Source organism: Triticum dicoccoides, chromosome 3B (genome assembly GCF_002162155.2).
Source record: "Triticum dicoccoides isolate Atlit2015 ecotype Zavitan chromosome 3B, WEW_v2.0, whole genome shotgun sequence".
Taxonomy (NCBI): Eukaryota; Viridiplantae; Streptophyta; class Magnoliopsida; order Poales; family Poaceae; genus Triticum; species Triticum dicoccoides.
The window spans coordinates 658,430,568-658,447,088 of record NC_041385.1 but is presented as its reverse complement, the minus strand read 5'-3'; positions in this window follow the sequence as shown (position 1 = coordinate 658,447,088).

Here is a 16,521-nt window from a genome sequence, read left to right as displayed (position 1 = left end):
GACTGCCTCCTCTAGGGCAGCACTCCATGCAGCGGCCCCCAGTGTCGAAGACCTTGAAGAGCAACAAGGAGGCGCCATCGTATTCGAAATGAATCACGAGGGCGCCCCCCGTTCGGCAGACCCGGGTGACCTCGCCCCAGCCTCGGGTCATGAAGACCTTGCCCGGGGCTACGACTTCAACCTCCGCTCCGGTCGCCGGAGCGCCACAGTCGGCATGCTATAGCCAAAGCTCGAGAGGCCCCCTCGGCGGCATCTCAGTGGCAAAGAACGAAGGGAAGCGGATCCAAGTGCTTGGAGGCATCGCCGCGTGCAGCACGAGCTCGCGAGAGGAGTCCGCGACGTGGACTCCAGGAGCAACGACGCGCGCCGCCACGGCTTGTCGACCTCTCCTGCGGCGCGGGCGGTGTCACTCGCCCTCCCTTCCTCCGGATCCCTCGGCTTGGGCGTACAGGGGTAGCGGAAACCCAGGAGGTGGCCGCTCGCACCAAGGCCTCGTCATCTCCGGCCTCGGAACCTCGTCGCGGCGGCATGGGACCGGCCGTTTCTTTTGCGGGAGCGGGCCAGGTCCCTCCCGGGAGCCTCCCCTTTCTCTTCGGCTGAGAACCTGCGGATCGGTGCCTTTGGCTTCAAGGACGGAGATGGAGCAAGGGAAGAGAAGCAGGCGGAGCAAGAAGAGATGGACAACGGGGGCTCTCACCCCTCCTTATTTATAGTCCCAGGGAGGCCAACCGTCGACCTCCATGATCACAGGTAATGATGACTCTTTTTGCATGTAGCAGGGACTCGTCAAATCGGGCAGTTGCCGAGGCATCGTGGGGAAATGGAGACGCCCACGTCCAATCAATCGCAACGCGTCGACCAAGGCCGCAGGCTATTGGGGCCCGCGGGATTCCGCACCTGCCCTTTGGCTTCGCTGCTATGCCAAGTCCGAGCACGCCTTGGGCCCGGGGGCTACTGTCGGCGTTCTGGGAATGGGGGTCCCCAGACTTGCCTGCCTGCGGCCTGCTGCGTGGCTCAACTAGTGGCCCAGTACGGCCCGTCTTCATCAACCAACACTCAAGACCCTCACGAGGGGCCAAGCCTCGCGGGGCAGACGACACAAGGCGTCCTCAGGAGTGGCCTCGCCAGGCATGCTCGCGAGGAGGCGGAGAGATCAAGGCAAGGGGTACCTCGCGAGGTCCTCATGACGCAAGCCATGACGATCAAGACTTGGCGGGTTCTAGGCGGGCGCCAGGCCGTGCTGTGTCCTCGTTTCCTCTTTGGTGCAAAGGGGGTAAGCGCAGGCGCAGAGTACGGAGGCATCAGGCAAAGGTTTCCATATAGGTTCAAGGAGACCAAGACCAGCAGAGCGGCAGGACGTAGGTCACCATGGAGCCCAAGACGGCGTCATCACCAACACCTTTGGCAGGCGAAGACCACCTTTAGTCAGGATAGCTTGTACTAGTTGTCCCCTTTCAAAATGGCTGTTGTTGGATCCCTTCCCGCTCAATATTTGGGAAGAGGACCAGGGCCTCTATAAATAGAGCTAGACACCACAGTAGGAGGGGCCTCTGGCATCTCGCATTGGATCCAGAGACGGATCGATTCCTCCTCAAGCACACCACCAAGCACAATAACACCTCTCCTCGCGAGGTTGTTCTTCCTCTGTACCGTTCATCATCAGCCCAAGAGGCAATCCACCACCACACACAGGAGTAGAGTATTACACCATGATGGTGGCCCGAACCTGTATAAATCTTGTGTCTCTTGTGTTGTTCATCGATCTAGCTTAGGGATCGTGGCGAGCCTGAGGGTGAGATTCGGTAGGAGGAGATCTTCGTGCGCACCCCAGAGTTTGAACCTTAAGGGTTTTGCCGGAACCCGATATCCGACATCATCATACCTTTGTTTTCGGTCTCTTGTTCTGCTGATGATTTTCTTTGTCAGGGTATCTTACTGAAAAAGCTTGGCAACATATGTCTTTGATTCTTCGTGCATCCATAATGTGGTTAGTGCAATATTTTTGGCACCACTCCTTGTGGTTGTTTCCTGACCTGGGTCCGCACATATATGACATATACTCGGGGCATGTAGCTGTACAGAGCTCGTTGTTGAGGCCAATCGTACAAGAGGGTGACAAGGTTTCATGAGATCCCCTTTGTCAGGTGCAGAAATATTGGCCTTGGTGACCATAGCCAAGACTGCTGATTCTGCGTGGTCATCTCTAGAGCTTGTTGATCCTTTCATCACATGAGATTATTTTTCCTTATCTTCATGACTCATGATTTTTGTTAAATCCTTACCTTTCTTAGGTATATCTGCTTGATCATTGTCGTATCTCGGATGAGTGACTGATATGACCGGGTTTGCATGCTCACCGTATGCAGGAAGAATATGCCACCGAACACTCGATCCTTGCGGTAGGCATATGTCTTAGCTGATTTGTGCTTCTGACAAAATATTACGAACCTGATTCTTGAGCTGTACTGACATAAACTACCAACTCACCGGATAATCTTTGAGGATGGTGCAATAGTGTGGTACTGACATGGACTGAGTGGCTTACTAGAGAACCCATCCGAGTAGCTTGTTGAGGAAGACTTGTTAGCTTCTGCTCGAAGATTTTGCCTGGGTAGTGTGCAGAAGAAGCCGTGATAGCTTATACGCGAAGCTTGGCATAGGTATCATTCTGGCGAAGCCTAGGTTCCGCACTTGAGAAGCTTCTCCTCTGGTTGCTTGTTGAGGAAGATTCAATTCCATATGTCAGAAGCTTTTACCGAGGTACTTTGCATTGGGGGACCGGGTGTCTTGGACCGAAATATGTCCATATATCGTATTGAGGAAATATTTTGGAGTCTTGCATCATAAGCTTATTCAGATAGCATGTGGAGGAAGACTGAGTTTATCATATCTGACTTTTCATATTGTGATATGCAGACTCAAAAACCATACACTGACCCATAATATTTTTGTGTCTGGTTACTTGTATGATAAAAATTATTTGACTGACTTCATTGGTCAAAGCACATTCTGGCTTTCCTTCCGGAATATAGCATATTTCCAATTTCATTCATAACTGAATCAAACCTTGTATATGAATCATACCTTGTACCAGAAATGTACGACTGGTCTTGGCCTTGCCTTATCTCCCTGCTGGTTTGATCCTTATTGCTTCGAAAGGAGCATAAAAGATGTGGACTTGCTCTTGATATTCGATTAGTGAAACCATTTATATACCGAGCAGATATTCCCGACATAATGCAGTCAACTTAGAATTCCATACTGTTTTCTATCCTTGCTGCTTCTTCGAGTTCAGCGCCGGTTGATGAGGAACTCTTCATAGGGGGGAAATAATGTAACACTGGGGCACAAAAGAAGCAAATAAAACAACTCAACCAAACCAAGTAATAAAAAGGCATACAAATCACACACAAACAATGTCACACGATATGCACACCTACTTCAGCACACAAATCTTGCGGAATCTCCGGTACTACGATCTAACATGTTGTGATGGTGTGCATGAAGACGAAACAATGTGTGGAAAAGCTGGTGTAAACTGCGCTACACCAAGTGCTAGCCTAGCAAGGTAACAACCTTGACTAGCTTGGAGGCGAGGACGTACTCGGTAACCATGTAGCGGGAAATGAATGCCGCGACCACATTATTATCAAGCGTACGGAAGGGATCCGTACTCGTCCACGGAATAGGATAGCAAGGAAAGCTGAGTCAGTTGACATTGCCCTTTTTTGATAGCTAAGATCATTAAGGGTTACCAATACGACAAGAGAAAATCACGATCCAGGGTAGATGCATGTCTACCAGCGGAACAATCGGCGGGGCTGAAAGGAGGATATCGGCATGATACCTGAGCACCATTTTCTGCAAAAAGTGTCGGGATCACTTGGCATCACTCTGCGGGACAGAAATGACACCAAACACCGAAGAAAAGGGAACCTGGCGGTATGCAGGGGCTGAGCTATAGTGGATCAGGATCCGATGCCATCTACACTCACCAGATAAAATCGTTAGTAGAAATACTAAGGCTGTATGGATGCTATGCCACAACAAAATGAACAAACAAGACAGGCTCTATACAACCGATTTCTACTGGTTCTACCGCTCGCGTAGACTAGGGAATCCTACAGCCAGACCTGCTCTAATACCAAGCCCGTGGCAACCCGGCTTAGAGAGACCGGGACGCTCCGTATTCCAGCCCAGAGATCGAGGAGAAGTCTTCTGGAATACGGCACTGCTTGACATAGAACAAATCAGCTCATATTACAAAGGATAAATACAAGGGTCTGATGTTACAAAGGATCACATTAGCATAGCGATACTACGCATGCGATACTACACTTGCTCGATGCTAGTAGTGGAACAACTTGTAGCTGCGGAAATCTTCTAGCAGCGGAATAACGATGAATGTGATGAACTCCACTCCGCATGGACTCTGGCTGGGACATGATCTAGCTCGCACATGCGATAACCTCAACAAGCAATCAATCAATCACAGCATCACCTGCAATCTTGCATGACATACCAGGTCAGTACATTGAATGTACTTGCAAGCTCACAACAACCAAAAGCATCAAGGAAAAACAACAACATAGCATTTAACATGTGAATTAATTGACAACTACTATGATGCGAAAGCAACTACTAAGAATGATGTGACTACTACAATGCTGATAAACGAACATCTCAATCTCAATAAGCATCTCACTCTTGGCTATCCGGCCAAGCAATATACCATCTCGATCACCTTGTGATCCACATGATATACCATCTCGATCACCTCGTGATCCACATGATCACCTTTGTGATCAAAACATCCACATGATCACCTCATGATCAAAACATCCACGTGATCACCACGTGACCACATCACAAGCCGAATGATCATCCTCGAGATCATCCCATACTCATCATCAACATCCTGCCAAACTATTACTGATCACATCATAAACATATAAATCATCTATAAGTCATTCCATCATGTGAGTATTGATCAAACGGTGTGACCTAGTACGAACTTGTGCCCATGACCGAGGACGCGGCTATCGATAGATTGAACACACACTATGTAGAGGTTAGCACACTATACCCACACCACGGAACCCATGGCCTCGCACTCCCATTTGGGTGGACCAATGACGTTCTGACAAAACCGATCTATTCACTACAAAAATATACACTTCCATGATGATACGTGTTTGTCACAGTAGGTCGCGTTTTTTGTCATGCATGTACATCCATGACAAATTTATGACAGAATTGTTCCATGACATTACCGCTGTCATAGAAGTGTTCCATGACATTACCAAAATTATCATCACGGAAGTGTCCACTTCCATGATGATAAATCGCGCGTCACAGAAGTGCTTTCGTCAAGGGTGACCGACACATGGCATCCACCGTAACAAAACGCCGTTAAGCTATCGGGTCAGATTTTGGATCTGATAACCCGTTAACAGCCACGACCAATGCTAATTTTCCACGTGTAAAATTCTCATTGGCTGACGGATCCACGTGTCAGCTCCGCGTTGGCACAGGTGTCACTCATCCAACGGTCGAGATGTGCCTATGATATGTTGACACGTGGACCATCCCAAAAGTGGCCCACAAATTTTAAATGGGCCGGCCCAACCGAAGGCCCATAAGATTTAGCGGACCATAATGGACCGGCCCAGCTAAAGGCCCACAAAATTTAGCAGACCATAATGGGCCGGCCCAGCTAAAGGCCCACAAGATTTTGTGGACCACAACGGGCCGGCCCAGCTAAAGGTCCACAAGATTCTGTAGACCATAATGGGTCGGCCCAGCTAAAGGCCCAACATTCTCTGTCAAATCGGCCCGTCAACGGCCTGGTCTAAACTTGTCATCAATGCGGCCCATGGTCACTTCTGGCCCGTTAACAGTCCGCTAAGTAATTGGGCTGAATTACGGCCCGGTGTATTTCCGGCCTGTTAAAGGTCCGGCTTCATTTGGGCCCATTTACAGGCCATCAAAACTTTCGGCCCATAAACGACCGTGAAGGATTTGGGCCATATTCGGCCATGTTTGTCATTCGGCCTGTTAGAGGCCCACTATAGATTTGGGCCACTTTCAGCCTGTTGTCATTTTCGGCCTGTTAACGCCGGACGTAAACCATTGGCCATATGTGGCCCAACGTCATATCGGGCCCATTAACGGCCCATATAAAAATGACGATAATATAGGCCGGCCGAAGTTCCGGCCTGTTAAAGGCCCGTGTATTAGGTCGGCGCATTTACGGCCCGTCCGAATTTCGTCGTGTCAAATATCCGCATCGTAAATGGGCCACAATTTCGGCCTGCTAAGTCCAGTGGGTTATTTGGCACAATCAGGGCCCAATCTCACTTTCGGTCTATTAAAGGCCAATGTTTTTTATGGGCTCGAGATATTTACACCTGTAAACGGCCTATTTTTACTGAGGGCCCAAATTATGTTTAAGCCTGTTAAAGGCCCACTATGGGCACAGGCCTACCAGAAAAATTTGAAAGCTTATGCTAATTTAAGCCCAGATATTTTTAGTGGGCTACATGCCAATTCCGGCCCGTAATCATTTTTAGCCCAATTGGAATGGGCCCGACTAATGTTGGCATGTTGGGCTCCTACGAAGCTTTCGCCCGAATACATTACTAAGATAAACCTACACTATACAAAAATAGCGTCATAATTAGCAGCCTGTGGCAGCATCATAAATGTTGTATCACAACAAAATAAATTCCAATCATACAACAAAAGGCCTGTTGGCATAAAGTTTACAGTCCTTCCAGATAAAAGCACCATCAGATGTATAGAAGCATAGATCATTTGACCTGAGTGCTAATGTTTTAGGCTATAGAATCTGATGGAGCAGCACGATCTCCACCTTTTTTCCGCCATTGCTCTTCAACAAGGAAGCGGATGTCTGATAGTCTGGTTTCAAAACCATTCATATCTTGACGACGTTTCTCAACCACTATTCTTGTTTCCGAAACAACGTCCATTAGGGATTGGACTTGTGTCTGGAGCACATATATATCACTCTGTCTAGCAGGAAGATTTTGTTCAGTAGGCGATTTGGATGAGGTTACCTTGACAACCAACCCAGAATTACGCAGGAAGGTGCTTTTTGCACTGTTAGTGGAGAGATACTGACGCACTGCAACAAGAGGTGACATTGTGCCTGTAGTAGCCTCGTCACCTTCAGGTGGTTGTGGCTGTTCAATCATTTGTTCCATAGCTTCCTGAAAGTTTGAACTTGTAGATTAGTGTACCAGATAAGTTACTAATGAGACAAAAACAAACAAAGTAGGTTAAATGTTTATACATAACTTATTTTGGTGAACTACTGTAATACATTAGCATGCATTGTAGTGCCAACTACATAATAAAATCACTTTCGGGACATATGTCCATGTAGCATGCCTACTGTGTTGTCTATTTCCTCACATTCATTGACATCTAAAGATAAAGAGACATGGTTTAAAGTAGGATGAACATAGTATGACATCATTCATATCATGGGCAAACAGATATAAAACAAACATGCTATTTTATCATTGTGTGCGCACGTGAACATAACAACTAGATTACAGATCAAGACCAAAAGAATATCCTTCATCTCTTTTAAACCATGTAAAATGAAATGATACGTTAAGACAACTATGTATAAAAGTGAACAGAGTAACTGACATTGGCTGCAAACCAAGTAGTTAAATGAACACATCACAGTACCAATCAGTTCAAGGCAGGAGGAGTAAGGACTTACAACAGCGGCTTGAACTGGTGTGTGCATGCCCTTCATCTTGCTGGTGTGGCAGTCCTTGAAGATTTGCACTGCATTCGGTTCAGGTTCTTCTTTGTCCGCATGGGATTTCCTCTGTATTTGGAACAAGTCAATATATATATGATAATATGGCACAAAAAAAGAAGGAAGTAGCAGCTATTTACAAGAGCCTCGCAGTGTGCAATATAGCTACGAGATCCTGCTGTTTGTTGGAATTTCACTTTAGAATGGTTGGTTTTGTTCTTCAAACAGTTAGCCTAGAAGAAGATACACTTGTAAGGCACATACATAAATACAAGTTCAATATGTGGTCTGATCAAATACATATAGCCTACCTGATACTTTGGATCAGACCAGTGTTTAACGAGGGCTGTCCAGTCTTCATCTGTAATATATTCCACTAGAGGTGTTTGGGCGATTTCATTGTTAGCCTTGCCTTCAAAGTGAGATTTTCTAAGGTGGTACCAATACTGTCGCAGAGCAGACTAAAAAACATGAGTGCATGCTTGTTTAGTTGCATCATCTTTCGGATCCAACTTGAACCTCATGTGTGAAAAAAGAATGTGAGTCTTATTAGGAGGAAGCTAGAAAGTATGGGACAGAGCAAGACAATATTACTAATTGCGATGAGTCACATTACTTATGGATAAATGGTCAAGGAAGGTGTTAAACTGGGTATTGTCTTTCTCATTCCTGTACTAGATCCACGTTGGGAGGATACGCGCATGACACCTAACGGCAACGGCTGCCTCTGATACTAACTTGGCTGACTCTGTAGCATCACATGGCCTTTTTAAACCTGCCTCAAAATGAATCTCCATTCTTCCTCCTTTAGATTTTGTTAATCTGTCAAGCATTATCCCTGATGTCTATTTCCGCTTGCGCCGTGGTGCTAGTTCAACAACGAATATGGAAAGTGTTAGTGTACATCAAACTTTGAGAGTACATATAAAGGAGCATGCAACTGCAACTTGACTCGGTCAGGTACCGTCTTGGTGTTGATGCTCATGAGGTTCATCTGATCTTGCCAAGTCCTGTTGTGTCAGCAGTGCTTCGGAAGTAGTGTTAGGTGTGAAGATAGCTTGGGAACTGGCCAGTTCCGGAGCAAACGAACGAGTAACTGGTTGAGATGCTGGTACAGTTGAAGCGGATGTTGCAGCTGGTGGAGCAGGTGATACTGTGTCTGTAGATTTAGCCGGTGGACTTGGACCTTCTACTGCACTATAAGTACCAGCAGAATCTCGACGACAGAACCTTTTCCGTTTCACCCGACGAGTAACAGCACTCCCTACTATATTATTTTCCTTGCTCTTTTTTGACTTTGCCATGTCAAGCTGTACCCACAACACAAAAGAATAAAATCACTCTTCAGAACTCATTGATGCATGATACATACAAGCAATACTTTGATGTAAGACAACCGTATGAGGATGGAATATGTAAGAAAAACAGGACGACATGACATATTCATAGCTACGATGTGCAAACTAAGCAGAAGGATTTTCAAGAAAATAGAAGTAATGCAAGCTAGACACCATATGAAACATGCAACAAATATTACTCTGCCAAGTTAAAAGTGTCTTGTCATAAGTGGCAATTCGAAAAATTAGAAGCAGTACAACGTAGAAATCAATGCAAGATGCAACCACTATCAAACTGCCATGTTAAAAGCGTCCAATCATGAGTTACTGATGCGGGATACACAACAACAGTACTTTGATGTAAGAACATGGTATGATAGATAGATGCAGTGTATTCTAGACACAGAAAGCCATGTCATATGCACATGTATAACATATAAACTCAGCAGGTGCAATTTAATCAAAATAGAAGAAATACAGGCTAGACAACATATGCAACATGAAACCAATTATCACACTGTCAACTTAGAGCAAGCACCTGCGATGGTGGAGTGCGGGAGATGAACTCATCATGTAGACTTGGGACTTCAACTTCATTAGCAGTAGCAGTGGCAAATCTAGAGAGTCTCTGTTTGCGTCGGTGCGGAGTACCACCAACAACCCCTAACTTACTCTTTTCCTTCCTATTTTCTGACATTGCCTTATGAAGTCAAAACCACAAGAAGATGAATAAAATTAGCTCTGCATAACTGGTTGATGGATGATACAGACGAACACTACTTTTATGTAAGGCAAACGCGGGATAGGAGGATGGAATATATACAAAAAAAGACAGCATTTCATATTCACACGTATGATAGGAGGATGGAATATGTATGAAAAAATAGTAAGCGGAAGGCATTTCAACAAAATTAGAAGAAATGAAAGCTAGGCACCATATGAACATGCAACCAATATCACTATATCAGGTAAAAAGTGTCTCGTCATAAGTGCCATTTCAAGAAATTAGAAGTAGTACAAGCTAGAAGACAATGCAAGATGCAACCTACATCACAGTCCCAAGTTAAATGTGTCTTATGGGTAAGTGATCGTTGCAGGTATAAGTTGTAAGCTACGCAGATGCAATTCTACATAATCAGAAGCAATACAAACTAGACATCATACAGAAAACGCAACCATGTATAACAGTTCCAAGTAAGAGCAAGCACCTGTGATGGTGGAGTAGGGTAGATGTGCTCATCATGTACACGTATGTTCTAGAAACAGGAACACGTGTCATATTCACAGGCATTATGTGTAAAATAAGCGGATGCAATTCAAGTTAGAAGCAATACAAGCTAGACATCATACGCAACATGCAACCACATATAATAGTGTCAAGTTAGAGCAAGCACCTGTGATGGTGGAGTAGGGGAGATGTGCTCATCATCTACACAGCTACGTTGACTATCCAGCCTTGTGTTGTCTTGCGAATCTTGTTGGGAGGATGACGGAGTAGAATCTGTAGAGATCCCCTGTTTGAGTTGCTCCGAAGGACCACCATCATCTACTGCCGGACTAATTTCCTTCGGCTGTAATGATTTTGCATTGTGAAGTCAAACCGATAAGAAAAAGAAATAAAATGCGCTCTTCAGAACTCATTCATGCATGATACTGATGAACACTACTCGGATGAAAGGCAAACAGATGATGCGAGGTTGGAATATGTATGAAAAACAGGATGGTATGACATATTCACACCTATGATGTGGTAACTAAGCAGAAGGCATTTCAACAAATTAGAAGCACTGCAAGCTAGACACCATATGAAAGATGCAACCAATATCACTCTGCCAAGTTCAAATTGTATGGCGTTTCAACAAATTAGAAGCAGTATATGCTAGAAATCATATGCAAGACACAACCAATATCACAGTGGCGACTTAAAGGTGCCTTATCATAAGTGACTGATGCGGGATATGCAAGAATAGTAGTCTGATGTAGAAACAGGAACACATGTCATATTCACAGGCATTATGAGTAAAGTAAGCAGATGCAATTCAACAAAGTTAGAAGCAATACAAGCTAGACATCATACGCAACATGCAACCACATATAATAGTGCCAAGTTAGAGCAAGCACCTGTGATGGTGGAGTAGGGGAGATGTGCTCATCATCTACACAGCTACGTTGACTGTCTAGCCTTGCGTTGTCTTGCGAATCTTGTTGGGAGGATGGCGGAGTAGAATCTGTAGAGAACCTCCGTTTCAGTTGCTCGGAAGGACCACCATAATCCAATGCCTTGCCAATTTCCTTCAGCTTTATTGATTTTGCATTGTGAGGTCATACCGACAAGAAAAAGGAATATCATTCGCTCTTCAGAACTCATTCATGCATGATACTGACGAACACTACTCTGATGAAAGGCAAAGTCATGATACGAGGATGGAATATGTACGAAAAAATGGAGGGCTTGACATATTCACACCTATGATGTGGTAACTAAGCAGAAGGCACTTCAACAAATTAGAAACACTACAAGACACCATATGGAAGGTGCAATCAATATCACTCTGCCAAGTTAAAACTGTCTCTTCATAGGTGGCGTTCATCAAACTAGAAGCAATACATGCTAGAAATCATATTCAAGACGCAAACTAATATCACACTGCCAACTTAAAGGTGTCCCGTCATAAGTGACTGATGCATGATAGACAAGAAGAGTAGTTTCATGTAAGAACATGGTGTGATAGACAGATATAGTATGTACCAAAAATAGGAAAGCGTGTCATATTCACATGTATCATGTGTAAGCTAAGTAGATGTAGTTTACACTAATTAGGAGCAATATGATCTAGACACCATATGCAACATGTAACCAGATATCACACTACCAAGTTAGAGCAAGCACCTTGGATGGTGGAGTAGGGGAGCGGAGACTTGAACCATGTAATGCACTATCAGTACAAGGAGAATCGGTACAGATGCTCCATTTACGTTGCTGCAGAGAACCGTCATCATCGCCTTCCTTATTCTTTTCCTTCCTCTTTCTTGATTTTGCCTTGTCAAGTCAAACCCACAAGAAAAAGGAATAAAATTTGCTCTTCAGAAGTTATTGATGCATGATATGGACGAACACTACTTTCAGGTAAGGCAGCCGCATGATAGGAGGACGGAATATGTATGAAAAACAGGATGGCGTGACATATTGACATGTATGATGTATAAAGTGTAAACTAAGCACAAGGTGCTTGAACTTGTTAGAATCGATGCAAGCTAGAAACCATATGAAAGATGAAACCAATATCACTCTTCCAAATTAAAAGGGTGCCCTAACAAATGTATTTGACCAAATTAGAAGCAATACATGGCAACAGGCTAGAAATAATATGCCATATGCAACGAATAAAGGTGACTCATCGTAAGTGATTGATGCAGGATACAGAAGAGAGGTAGTTTCATGTAAGAACAAGGTTAACACATTGATGTAGTGTGTACCAAAAATAGGAAGGCATGTCATATTCATAGGTATAGTGTGTAAACTAAGCAGATGCAATTTACCCTAATTAGAAGCATTACAAGCTAGACACCGTATGCAACATGCAACCACATATCACACTGCGAAGTTGGAGCAAGCACCTGTGATGGTGGTGTAGGGGAAGTGCTGTCTTCAGGTACAGAGCAACGTTCAATATCTTCATTTAGGCTTGCTGTTTCTTGAGAATCATGTGGAGAGGATGAAATTGCATTCTTTATAAGAGTATTGCGTCTCATATTAACCCACGCGTGTGACTGTCTCATCATAAGAAATAGACGCAGGATACACAAGAACAGTAGTTTGATGTAAGAACATGGTGTGATAGGCAGATGTAGTATGTACCAAAAACATGAAGGCGTGTCATATTCACATGTATAATGTGTAAGCTAAGGAGATGCAATTTAACAAATTAGGAGCATTGATGAGGGATACACAAGAGAAGTAGTTTTATGTAAGAACATGGTTAATAGAAAGACGTAGTATGTACAAAAAACAGGAAGGCATGTCATATTCACAGGTATAATGTGTTAACTAAGCAGATGCAATTTACCCTAATTAGAAGCATTACAAGGTAGACACCATATGCAACATGCAACCACATATCACATTGCCAAGTAAGAGCAAGCACCTGCGATGGTGGTGTGGGGGAATTGCGGTGATCAACTAGAGAGCTACATTGACTATCTTCATTTAGCCTTGCTGTTTCTTGAGAATCATGTGGGGAGGATGACACTGCACTCTTTAAACGAGTAGGGCGTCTCACAGTAACCCAAACAGGTGACTGTCTCATCATAAGGGATTGACGAGGGATACAAAAGAGCATTTGTTTGATGTACGAACATGGTTAATAGACATATGTAGTATGTATCAAAAACAGGAAGGCATGTCATTATCAAAGGTATAATGTGTAAAGTAAGCAGATGCAATTTAACCAAATTGGAAGCAATACAAGCTAGACACCATATGCAACATGCAACCACATTTGACAGCACGAAGTTAAAGCAAGCACATGGGATGGTTGTGTGTGGCAATTGAGATCATCAACTGCAAAGCTACGTTTACTATCTCCAACTGCTGACACTGCACCCATTAGAGCGCTGAAACGCTTACTGCTTATCTTCGAATTACACTGGATCGACTTCTGTCTTTTCTTTTCTGCATTCATCAACACTGTGTCAGAGTCTGAAATACCCATGCATAAAAAAACAATAGTGTGAGCATAGGTGAAGTGTGTGCACAATTAGTACAGTGTAAAGGTAGCAGATAGCAGGTCGGTGAGAAATAAATGACGGGAGACATATGATAGCTCTACAACATGCATGGCACACTCAATTATTACAGGATTCTATGAAAATAACAGTCGACTGAAAGCAAATAGGTTAGTCCATTTTTTATGCACCATCTGATGTACAAAGAACGGGCAGATCGCCTTCATCTACCTCCAGCCAGTCAGTGTTGACGATCTTCCTCGAAACGCCAGCGACCACCGGCCTAGTATTCCTCCCCTGCCTGCGCCCTCCCCTCGACCTCACTGCACCGCCGTGCTTGGCACCGCCCCCTCGGCCATCCGTTCAAGCCCCGCCAACCTCCAGATCAGGCGCAAGCAGCTCCTACGCCCCACACCCCTATGATAGACACCGATGTGCCGCTTCCCCAGGGAACATGCGGACTAGGTGCTCCGCGCGCCTAAGAGGGTGCTGCTTCTTTTAATTGCGGTTCAACTGACCCTGAATTGAAATCCAGGCGGGCTACTGACCTCTAGCAAAGGTGAAATAGTAAAAGGGAGGAAACCTTGTGCATTTAGTATCACAAAGAAGATGCAGTAAGAAGCGCTCAACTAGTTTCTTTCGTGGGATGAATACGGTGTGAGCGGAGACGTAAGATTTGCACGAATAAGGGAAGAGGAGTACCTCTTTCTGCTGGTAGTGCTGTGTCGTCCTTCTGTTTTTCCGACGATCATGTTGTTTACCGGAAACCAGAAGTTGTGGAGGACGGTGCAGCCTTGAACGAACCCATGGCCAAGTTGTTGAGTGTGGTGTGGCGGCCATTTGTCGGCGGCGGGGAAGCAGATCTGAGGCGGCGAACGACGGTGTAGCTGGAACAACTCCGGTGCGGTGGACGGTTGCGATAGTGGAGCCACAGCAGTGAGGCGCAGGACGGCCTGGTCAGAGTGGTTCTGGTACGACACGCGTCGGTGTCGGCGTCGTGGAGGCAGCTTTGCCTCCGCTTCAGCTGCTAATTCCTTGAGGGCGTTGCGGTTGCGGTTGCATTGGACGACGACGTTGGGGTACCGGCTCCGGCGTGATGGAGGAGGGCGGCGGTGGATTGGCCACTATGGGGTGGAGGACGGAAGAGGCTGGGGTTTCGCGGCTGGTGGAGAGGGCGTTTTCGCGCCCATGGAGTATGAATGGGGAAACGAAGGGAGGCGGGGAACTAAGGGGGGACAATGTTTCGGTTTGAGACGCGCTTGTTTGAAATTTGGGGTAAGTTACAAACTTTGCCCCCATCTAAAATTTTGGACATATTGCGGGTTGGGGGTAGGACAGTCATGTCAGGTGTCCCAAATGTGGGCGAGATAGATTTTGGCCGAGCGCATGGGTGTTTAGGCGCCCACGGCGTATGAATGCTTCTCGGAGGCGGTAGAGACTGGCGTCTTGGTGAAGTTACAAACCTACCCCGGTTTAGACCTTTGGACATCGGGCCGATAGGCTACACGGGCCAGAGTCAGGACAGTAATTTCCTACCACCAAAACATTAGTCTCACGCGGTTTCGGGTGACCAGAGGCCTATTTTTGGCGCTTCGTTCAATATTTGGGAGCAGAAGCATTAACGTTTTCGGTTCTCTTGAATTGAACTTTCAGGATTTGTCAAACTTCACAAATCTTTACTCTTGAAAATCCTAAAGCTACGATTATTTTGGAATGGAGGGGGTACATTTTAATATACATTGTACACGAGTATATATTAAAAAATATGCAACTTACCTCAGTTCATGCATGGTTCCAGGTATAATCTCCTTGGTTGCAAAAAAAAGAAGTTAGATATGCGTATGTATATATATAGCATGTTCAAACTCACAACAAAGATTGATGCCCCCTTTTACATCTGATTTACAAATGCCATTATCTCGGGTTCAAATAGATGAATGCACTTACTATGAATGCCATTATCTTTGAAACCCCCTTTATGTTGAATTCGACATGTATTTTATTTCGTAGCTAGCAATTTGGAATGCATCCATGCAAGTGACAAATGTATAAAGTGCTTCACACTAACAACATGGAGTGCACTAATTAATGTTTATATATGAATTGCAAAAGCATCCATTGCCTGTATTTCAAACCGCTCTCACTCTATGGATCGATAATATGAAATAAACACATGCACATGCTAGAATTCAATAGAGTATGGGTGTCTGATAGACCGATTTTCGTCCATACGCAATTTTGCAAAATTCATGATCTCATCCAAAAATAATAATGCCATTTATATTTTAATTTAAGGCGTAGAACCGCCTTTTACACGTAGATACACTATGCCTCGCCCCGTTCTCACAAACGCGTTATATCTCTCTCTATCTAACGCATAACTGCACACACACTTTATATGCATCGGCATTTCTCTTTCACACATGCTCACAATCTCTCTCAGGGTGTCGGGGTATCTGACGCACATGCTCTCTCTGTTTCTCTCTCTCTCTCTTTCTGACTACTATGTACCACTCTTTTCACTTATCTCAGTTGGAAAACACTATTTCTCTCACATGCATATATACACATGCACGGTCTCTACTAGCCCTCTATACGCACATATATGTGCCTACGTGTCTCCTGCATGCATATTATCTTTAGGCCTCTCTCGCACACATT